The sequence below is a fragment of the Protopterus annectens genome, chromosome 7.part0 (assembly GCF_019279795.1).
Source record: "Protopterus annectens isolate FY-2018-M chromosome 7.part0, PAN1.0, whole genome shotgun sequence".
In the NCBI taxonomy this organism is placed as follows: Eukaryota; Metazoa; Chordata; order Ceratodontiformes; family Protopteridae; genus Protopterus; species Protopterus annectens.
The window spans coordinates 1,810,862,486-1,810,874,247 of record NC_056739.1 but is presented as its reverse complement, the minus strand read 5'-3'; positions in this window follow the sequence as shown (position 1 = coordinate 1,810,874,247).

Sequence of the window (11,762 nt, the reverse complement as noted above, 5' to 3'; positions counted from 1 at the left end):
TTCAGTCTCAAACTTAACTTTTTACACAGAAAGTCATGTATCATTCCTGACTGTGGTATGATCTTCACTCTCTCATAATTGTCGATAAACAAGATTTACTTTTTTGAACAGGCCAGATGTCAGAAAGAAAACACATACTACTGAATAGATCTTTTGTTAAGTTCCTATGGTTAGGACAGTTTTAACTGTTTGCACCAGTAATGAGAGTCCATGGTTATACACAGAAAGCACTTACCAGCCACTAGACGGACAAGCTGAACAGTAGTAATATAGGAGCACAGCAATTTCTGGATAACAAACAATTCAACAGAACAGACAATCAAAAATGGATCTACATATATGCAGCTTTCATTTGTTTCAGCATCTGTTGTAATAGCTAAAAGATGATGTGAGGAAAAAGGGAAACATTTAAAAAAATATAGCTTTGGTTTAAAATGCATGTGCATTCAGATTGCTCACTCTGTTCTGCAGTTTTTACTGTCACGTACTCAGTGAAACTATGGATGTCATATGTAATGATTATACAGATGAGCCTAATTGTCATATTCAACATCAACAGTAGAGTTCTTTATATGAAATTGATCTAGTATCAATACTAGGTCATGACATCTTCCAGTCTAATTCATATGGTTTAGAAATCAAAAAAGGTGATAGCATTTATTCATTGGTGGATAACGTCTTTATATCCATTAAGTACTACCCAGCGCTGTTGGTAGGATATTGTTGAAATATTACAGTCATTAAGAACTGTGTGTGTGTGTGTGTGTGTGTGTGTGTGTGTGTGTGTGTGTGTGTGTGTGTATATATATGTATATATATATATATATATATATATATATATATATATATATATATATATATGCATACACACATATAACTCAAAAGTTTAAATTAGACATCAAAACTGAATTTAAACGATTAAAAAAGAAAACCTGTGCCTTCTGTGGAAGGTTGGGCACCGGGCTGGCAACTCGTCACTGTAAAACTCCACTGCCAATCATGAGCAGACAGATGGTCCACTGTGGCAACCGCTAACTGGGAAAAGCCGAAAGAAGAAGAAAAAAGAAAACTATCCCTGAGCTTCATTAACAGTTCTGTAAACATATTACCACATTGCACAGCAGCGGTAATTGAATATGCATGCTGCTCATCACATCTATATGTTTGCAAGCATGTTTTTGTGGCCAACAATAGTGTTCATAGCCATGGAAAAAAGTTTGCATACATGAGCACAGAATGGAAACAAAACAGCATGCTTATAGGCAAAGCTAAGATATGAGCAAGTGCTGCAGTCCTGAAACATTATGGGCAAGTACAGTGAAAGAATTCTGAAGGAAGGGAAGTGAAAAGGGTGAGTTGTACACAAAGAACAATGGTTTGTATTGCATAATAATTAACAGGGAAGGGGAAATGGATGCAATGTATTCATATACTGCAAGTAAATGTCATATACTACAGGCAAATGTGCTGAAATGTCAAAGAAAAATGTATGGGTTCATAGGTGTTTAGTAGGCTAATGACCACAAGGACCTTTTTAAGCTCAGTCATGCATCCTAAATCTCTGACAAGTTCTGATACCCTTGATAAGTGTAAGCATCTGCATGGGAGATGAAACATTTACAAGCCTAGACTTGGAAGATGAACTATTTATAGGTTACCTCTGTCCATTAGAGACATAGGTGCCAAACCAGGGATGAATTTCCTGTTGCCCATCCAATTGCCCAGGTTACACTTGAATTGTGTTAAGGAGGAACTCTGCTTCACATGGAAGGTGAGCCTGTCCAGCGATGGGGAAATCTCTGGGATACATACCTGTCTCTCCAACAGGTCCTATTTTTATCACAGGCAAGGTATAAGTCTTTAGAACAGGTAATTCTGGTGCTGTTTGTTTTGTGGATATGCAGGAGATCCATCAGAGTGTGGTCTGACAATGCCTTAAATGTCAGACATAGATCTCTCATCTTTATAAAATTCATGTATGTATAACATACATCCTGCCACATTGACCTTATAATAATTAAAAAGTTAATGATAATACCGGTGTTATGTACTTTGATAAAAATGGACATGCTAACAAAGGAAGTGATAAGGTTATAAATCTGAAGTGTAACAAAGGGGGGGTTAAAATGTGATATACATGTTAATAAAATGCTGAGTTGAGATAACAGTTGAGATAGTTAGCAAAGACAAAAGATACATTATAGAACGAATGCATAAACTGAAGTTATTGCATATGAGATGTATATACAGAGAAATTATGTATGCAAGCCAACACCAATGTTGCATTATCCACATCAGCATGTATAGACAAGAACAAGTGGACCTTAGAGCTGTAATGTCATCTGCATCATAAATAGATGTTTTTGCAAAAACATATCACTGGCACCCATAGGAAAAGGGTTTATCACCTACTAAATGTAATAGATAAGTGTTGTATTGTCATGTAAATACTAAATGGTAATCTAGTAACACAGCACACCTAAATGACAAAACAGATCAGATGACATTTTATGATTTCGAGTTTTCCATTGCTGATTTGGAAACATTTCAGACATTGCTATACGTGGCACACTTGGATGTAATTACAGGAAATGGTAACATAACAGCATTTCAACAGCACCAAAACACAAGAAAGTGTTGTAATAGAGGATCAATCAGAATTTCAGATGGTCTTGTTGCATGCATACAATAAGAAACTTTTACAGAAGCTCTCATCTGCCATTAAGTTGTATAGTGTGATGAAAACAACAACAGAAATAAAGAAATGTCCAGCTCTAGACGTAATATGCAGCATAATTCATTTGGGAATAAGTAATGTCTGTGTGCAATGGATGACATAATAAAAATTTGCATCATGTCAGTTCCAAACACATGTCAAGACATATATCAGACAGATGCATGCCAACTGTGAACACCACAAACATACAGATATTGGTTATGTCATGAAGAACACCCTCAAAGGGCTTACATCACTTTTCTAGCTTAAAAGGCATGGAAAAGGGTTTATCACATTTTAAATGTAATAGGCAAGTGTTGTATAGTCATGTAAATGCCATAACTGTTACCTGTGTGTAAGCCACTGCTGTGTGACAGACGGAGGTTACCAGATTCAAATTCCTGCCTATTATACTAGGCTGACTACAGACCTCATTATTGATTGCATGTGCCACATCAGATAGTGATGGAGGTTGTCACAAAGAAATTTAAATCAATGTGTACATTAAGAAAGGAATTACAAATATAATATAAACAATGAGATTTAGTCAAGAGTTCTGAAAAGGAGCTATAAGTCACTATCTACACAACAGAGAGCAGTACAATATCAATGCTTCTTTAACATGGAAGCTGTTTTCATTATGTAGCACACAAGTTGTCCCAGAATTGAACCACAGTCTATCTGTGCAGGTATATTACATAAGCCAGTACTCAATGCATGTGCCAGAGGAGCACTCTCAGCATGGCATGACTAGAATAATGATTTCAATGCCATGCAGTCATAACCTGTGATGATATATCATTGTTCAACATAACAATGGATAAGACTAACTAGATACAGTGGTGTTTGTATAATGTCAGCACAGTCATATAATGTTGCCTTTTCAGGAACTGAGCATCAAACTATGTGACTCTACTGACTAATGGCATCTGGATGAACCACAAGTGCCAGAATAGACGTCTTAACACAATCGTGACACTCCGCCTATGCTAACTTATTATATCAGATGTATGTGTTGTAAACAATATCTTTGAGACAAAAGGGATGGTGGATGCCTTTCTCACTGTAAATGGACACATTATTACTGTAGTGGATGCCATTCATGCATTACAGCATAAAGCCCAGCTTACATACTTCTGTACTAACATATAAATACTGGCCTTCATGTACATTATGTTACTGTAAGGGACATTGACATATTTAACATTATGGGATAACATGGATATTCACTGCTGTAAACTAGTGGATTGAAAGTCAACCTTTCCTGCAACTTCATGGTGGGATGATTGCACAATGATAATGTCTCATACTTGCACTATGTGCATTGAGAAGACAAACATGCAAGTCATACATATGATTATGTGAGAATACAGTAACCAAACTTGTCACACAGCTGCAAGTATAAACACCGTAGAGAACACATACATTAAATGACTGAATTAATTGAGTCAACATTATTCTGAAATCAAAATAACTTTTGGACCTAATTAATAAAGATATACAAATGTGCAAACTAAAATAATAATTGACTTTCATTTTTCATCTTACTGTTTGAGCACAGCACACCCAAGCTGAAGTATTCCGCTGATGGCTAAATATTACTGCATGCACAATCATATCATGAAGTGTTGAAAGGAGAATGGGAATTAGCAGTACTCTTGCTACATTGTGCCAACTTTTGAACAAAGCTCAGTACAATATAGCCTTCACAATATGTAACAGACACATTACTACAGCAGCAGCAGGATAAAGCGTTAAGGAAAGCTGTAGCTAACATTTACAGCCATGGGAGTCAGACAAAACATTCTAATACATATTTCATCCAGCTGGATTCAAAACTTTAAAGTATTAAAAGGAAAACTTTTATATCTAAGTATTATCGAAGCACATCAAGTAGGAAGTCAGACCTCTGGTAGTTCACGTGTTTCAGTTTTCAGAAGTTTTGCCATTTTGTTCGACTCTGGTAGTTCACATTTGACAGCAGATTGCAGCAATCATGAACATATGCATTCATCTTCATTACCCTATTGACCACTGTAATCTCTGCAGCCAACATTTTAGCTTGTTGAAAATACATTAAAGTGACTAAACATAGCTAAGCACAGCAGCACAAATTGCCCTACAGTAGTGCAACCAAAGGCCATAACATCACATGCTGTTGCCATAAGCTGTGTACATCCATTAAGTTGTATTTGCATTTGTTGCCTGGTGCCAGAAATTGTACAAATGCAGAGGTAGAAGAATAATTATACAGAAGGGATAAGATACATTGACAAGGCAAGATGGAGGCAGGGACAAAGTAGCTTATTAACAAAGAGGGATAATGGGGACATAATATGTAGCCAAAAGGTACACATGAAATAACGTACCAAAAACAGTTAGTAACACTTGACTAATGTCTGGATTAGAACCCTTGAAAGAAGAAAAACATCTAACTATATGTGTGAGCGTTATCTTATCATGCCACAGAGGAACTACTACTTCTCATCACTGAAATAACACAAAAGAAGCACAGCGACAACTTACTGAAACACTGGGGGTGAACAGAGAGAGAGAGAGAGAGAGATAGAGCAATGCAGAGAGGAATAGCAATAATATGTTGTGTGAGACATGTAGGAACATATGTATGTTGCTTTACTCTTACTTATTAAATCATCATTAATCTGTCATTCTCTGTACAATACAATGCTTGCCATATGGAGAGTACAATGACTATGAGGACACAAGTACAATGCAAATAATAAAGGAAAAAATGGAAACAAGTACTTTAAATGCACTTTCTGATGTTTAATCAACTGTTATCTTGCAACAGGAATGTGTATGGATCTAAACTCTCAAACAAGGGTATTAGGAACAGTCACTGACAAATATTTCCCATATATGCCACAAAGACATATATTTGCAAGGAACAAAAGTATTTAAATATGATGATAATGTGATGTATCAAGTCACACTGAAAGTGCAACATAGAAAAGTTACTAAAGTTGACCTTTCTCATTTGACAGTAAATGTCTTGATGGTTATGATATTTATTGCTAACAGTTAGGATACCCATTGACTCATACAATACTAAACAAAGATTGCAAACACTGCATGTATGTTCCTCTCTTCCTTTATGGTGCTTTATTTCCTTATCTATCCTTTCTTCAGAGCAATTCTATGTCTGTTTTGTTTTGTATGTTTTCTGTATCAGTGCTTAAAGGACTCCCATGAATATGAACAGCATTTCTTAGTAAGGAGCTATAACTATGATCATCAAAGTTGCATTTGGATGTTAGGAATGTTGCTCTCCTAAATCAGTCAATGTACATTCAGACCTTTTAGTAACTCTCTTCTCCCAGGCACAGCCTAAGTAAGTGCACATCAAAGAGGGAGACTGTGAAACCCAATTGTTTCTGTACTCAGACTAATCATAGACACTTGAAAGCCATTAGCAAGTAACACTTCTAAATGCTCAGTGCTCATCCTTGCAATGCTAGGGCATGTAGCTCCTTACACCGTGTTTATATTACCTGCACTTTAGTGGATTTTTGTGGTATTCAGGAATGCTAATGATTTAACACCTTATCTGCATACTGACAGTGCTCAAAGAGCTGACTGTACTATATAAAGCTAATTATGCAGTTAATGACCATGTATCATAATGAGGAGACTGTTTGGATCCAGAGAATTCAATACTGCTAAATAAATACAACCTTTGAAGAATTATCTACTTTCTGCACTGCTTTCTTGACAAGTTATGTTGCTATTTCTTACATGATGCATTTAGTGTTACATTAAAGGGTAAATTGTAATGCCAACTCAAAATATTTTTATCTTAATTTTTTTTTTCTTTATCCCTTTCTTCTGGCATAGACTAAGTATGCCAGCTATAACTGCATTACAAAATGTATACTACAGAATGCTACCTGACCTATATTTTGTAGGTTATATTTAATTGATATTTGCACAGTTATTGCAGATAATAGTCTAATAACTTTGTAGCAAGGTCAGGCATTTTTCCATGTGCTAACACAAATAAAAATGTGCAGCTGTCCTCCAGAGCAGTGGAGATAGCACTTGTAATAGTTGTCTTACATTTATACTGCTACATTGTTAATGCTGCAATGCATTTTACAGTTAGACAAACCTGTGTTATCTGCAAGACAGAACTGTTATAGATTGTTTTTGAAAATTCATTTACAATTTTTATTTTTGGAAGGGGCTGTCATGACTTGTGTATAGTCATAGGCAGCATTACTTTTTAAAGTATTGTGTGTATGAAGGATGCATGCATTAATACATAGTTGAGTACACAGACATTCTGGTTGTATATTATGTTATCATGTGTATGTTTTCTTTTTCATCTCATACAGGGATATGGCACGCAAGAAGAAAACTGTATCCCACAAGCTGCCATTCACTGATGTAGAAAATGAGGTCATTATCAAAACCTTATGTTGCTATGGAGCTTTTCTCTTAAGGAGTGGTAGAGGTGACCAGTCTGCCCAAGAGTGGATATGACAGCAGGTGGCCAATAACCTCAATGCTGTCGGAGAGCATGGGAAAAGTTACTCCCAGATATGAAACCAGGCAAATGATATGATAACCTCTGCCCATCGATTGGCGGCTGCAGTTGCCAAGGAATAGGTGGCTAAGGGAGGCATTCCTGCTACAGATGCTCCACTACCTGGAACAGAAAAGTTATTTTCCACTGTCAGAGATCCTGATACTTTGGCAATAAGGGTTTATTTATTTATTTTTATTTATTGACTTTTAATTGTGTTGATCCATCTGGAGTTGTGGCCCATTTTCAGTGGAGACGTGAAGAACTTGTTGTTAGCACTAAATAAGCTACAAATTACTACAGCACTCAACCTTCCTCTTTATCTAGAGGAAAACAGTTTTTGTACTTATTTCCCTCACTTGAAGAAAAACAGCTCTTATGCTCACTTTCCTCACTTGTCCAGAGGAAAGTATTTTTTTTATTCAGGCATGTCCAAGGGTCAGCTCCCAGTTTTATCTCCTGTCTATCTGATGAATCTGAGCATCTTGGGCAATGTAGCAATTGCCTCATGTACACAGACAACCCTCTCCTCCTACCACCCAACACCACAACCTGTGAGAGATGCACTTATCTAGCCAAACTGGAGGTAAAGCTCTCTCTAACCAAGACTGAACTTGACAGTCAAGAGGAGAAAGTAAACACTTGCACCATACCACACTCATCACATAGTCCCACTAAGCCTATACCACCAAAATCCATACATAGAAACACAAAATCATTCACAGAGGTGCTCAATAACAATCTGCTCAAGCAACAGAGATGTCCAAAGCAGAAACATAAGCAACCTCCTCCCCCTTACACAACCCAAATGATATATAGCCCACAGATTCAGTGTGCCAATAAACCACAGCCCATAAGGCAAAACAATTTACCCAACACACTAGTCATAGGTGACTCTATAGTCAGGCACACTGATGTCCCACTCACCAGACTAAACAAGGAGAAAGTTACTGTCAGCTGCCTGTCAGGTGCCAGGATCCGCCACATAACCCGCACACTCAGGTCACTCCACAAGAAGTACAAATATGACTCTATCATTGTCCATGTTGGTATGAATGACCTGAGATGTACCTCCCTGGACTACATGAAAAGAGACATGGTAGAGCTCTCCAATTTTATTGCCCAGGCAGGAATGACCCTAGCCCTGAGTAGCATCCTGCCCTCACCCAGAATGATACCACAGTACAAGGACAAAATGATTGACTTCAACAATTGGATAAGCTTCTGGTGTCATTTTAAGGGGATCCAGTGTCTGTCTACCTGGGACGACATAGTCAACAGACCACGATGCTTTGCCAGAGATGGCCTGCACCTGTCGCCCCTGGGATTCCAGATACTGACAAAGGATCTTGCCATCCCTATAGTGCCTTTTTTTAGGCAAGGTTCAAATGACAAATTCATCACCGTAACAGGAACAGGCAAGCAAAAACTGAGGGTAATGCTACTCAATGCTAGAAGTCTAAATCTCAAAATACATTCACTCGAGGCATTCCTTAAAATGGAGAACATTGATATCTGTGCAGTGACTGAGACCTGGTTCAAGGCTCTAGAGAGCACCCCTGCATTACCAGGCTATAACTCATACCACACTTTTCAGCCATCTAACTTGGATCAGAAAACCAAAGGCGGAGGTGTGTCCATATTCATTAAGGATATCCACACCTCTAGGCTAGTTGCACAGCATAATGCATCTGAGGTTATCCAAGTGCAACTAACTCTGGGCAAAACTGCAAGCCAAATTTTAGCTTGCTACAGATCCCCCACCATGCTCCAGGATTCCCACTCCTCTTTTCTTGATATACTGGAAAATATTAGGGTTCAACCAAACACCCTAATAATGGGTGACTTCAACTACCTCACCATTAACTGGGAAAACTACTCATGTAACAACTCCTTCACTCAACGCTTTCTGGAATTCATAAATTTCATTGCCCTGGATCAACTTATCCACACCCTCACCAGGGCAGCAATATCCTAGACCTAGTCATTACCAACATGAGTGATCCGTGTTCCACACCTGAAATCAACTCCTTGTCGGTCAGATCTGATCATAAGCTAATCACCCTAGATTCCGCATCCCGCCCCCACCCACCATTAAGGAAACCACAGTAAAAAAAATTCTCCAAAACCAGCTTCATGCTTCTTAAGACAGAAGTGATGAACTTCATGACACCCATGCAGATGGACAATACAGTTAAGACTGGTGAATCTTACAGAAATGCACTCTATAAGCACTTACACAAGTGCATGGATCGTGCAATCCCAAATAGAACCAAGATGCTATCTTCCAAAAAAAGGAAGCCAATCTGGTAGTCCTCTGCCAAAAACAAACTCTACAACAGAAGGAAGAACCCATTGCAAAAGAGAGTAAAATCCCATGAATGGAAGAGCTCCCTGGTCAGCCTCAGTAAGAAGCTGAGATCCCTTATAAGATCCTCCAAAGCTAGCTACAAAAACAAAATCATCACTGATTCTAAGGGCAACCACAGAGCATTCTATAGCTATGTCAAAAATCTCAATGGTAACACCCAGATCTGCTCTGAGTTACAGCACAACAGCATGAAAATTACAGAACCAACTGATATTACCAACATCCTGGCAGACAAGTTCAGTGCTAACATTACCACTCTCTCACCCCCTAAAGGGCCCATATCTATACAGGAAGAATGCAGAGTCCCTGTAATCACATCTATGCAGGTAAAAGTTGCACTCTCTAAAACCAAAAACACAGCATCTATGGAACTGGACGACATCTCAGGCTGTGTTGCACACGAACTTCAGAACGAACTGGCTCCCCACCTAAGCACCATGTTCAATCATAATCTCATGTCAGGCTTTGTGCCTACTGAATGGCGCACAGCAACAGTTTTCCCACTCCAGAAAGGGGGAGCCACCACTGATCCTGGGAACTATCACCTTATTAGCCTGATGAGCCTAGTCTGCAAGGCCATGGAATGTATCATCATGGAACTCATAAACAAAGACATAGGTAACCCCCAAACTCTGGACCCCACCCAGTTTGGGTTTGTGAAATGCAGATCATGCCTTCTGAACCTGATCAACTTCTTTGAGGCAGTCACCAAAGCTGTAGATGAGGGTAAGGTGGTTCACTAGCCTATCTTGACCTCACCAAGGCTTTTGACACCATTCCCCATTCTGGAATTATAGCTAAACTCACTAAACTAGGTATAAATCCCTACATCACAAGATGGGTTTCCAACTGGCTCACTAACAGAACCCACACTGTAAAAGTTGCAGACTCCAAATCTGACTTCAAACCAGTGACAAGTGGAGTACCACAGGGTTCAGTCCTGGGACCGCTCCTGTTTGGTATCTACTTCTCAAGTACAGGCTAACACAGAAGGCCTCTAACTAATGACATTTGCAGATGACTGCAAACAAGGAGCCATAGTTGAGTTCCCAAATGATGTGGACATCCTACAGAAGGGCCTCACTGAGACAGATGCCTGGTGTCAGAGGCATGGCCTCAAGCTCAATGCCAAAAAGTGCATTGTCATCCCCCTTTGGTAAAAACTCTGTACCCATGAACTACCACATAAACTATGGCTCACCAAGTTCGCAGATGACTGCAAACTGGGCGCCATAATCGACTCTTCAGCTGACACAAACATCATTCAAAAAGGTCTCACAGAGACAGATAACTGGTGCCAGCACCATGGTTTAAAGCTAAATGCCAAAAAATGTATAGTCATACCCTTTGGCAAAAACAATGTGCCCAGAAATTACCACATAGACGGAAACCCATTAAGTACAGAGAAAGTTATTAGGGACCTGGGGCCCAAGTTGATAGCAATCTCTCCTTTGAAACCCACATTGCCAAAGTGGTTAGAAAGACCTTCTACATAGCCCACCTCATCATGAAGGGTTTCACATCTAGATCAAGAGAGGTAATCGTGCCCCTTTATTCATCCCTCATCAGGCCCATCATAAAATACAATGCCCCTTTTGGGATGTAACTTACCCGTCACCTGCAGCAATTAGAAAGACCCCAAAAGTATCTCACCAAGAGGATCAAGGGTCTCAAACAGATGCCATATGCTGCTCGGTTAAAAAAACTCCAGCTCTACTCAGTTGCATACCGCCTACTTCGAGGCGATCTATGCCTGACATACAAAGCTATGTCAAATCCAGAATTAATGGACATGCTCCACCTCAGTAAATCTAAATCCCTTAGAGCCACATGCTCGAGGGACTTGAACCTCAGCACAATAATAAATAGAACTTGCTGGAGGGACAGGTTCATAACCCAGAGGCTCCCTTCATTCTGGAATAGAATTCCAGTTCATGTGAGGCAGAGTACCTCACTGAATCTCTTCAAGAAGACTCTCGATAGGTGGATGGGGGATCGTAGGTTTGTCCCAGGGATTACTCCTGTGTCACTATTAGATAGAGGCACAGTAAACTAAACCTTAAAAAGGGCACAGTATACTCAAATCAAGGGGTGGCATAAGCCATACAGAATCGGGCTAGGCTTATAAT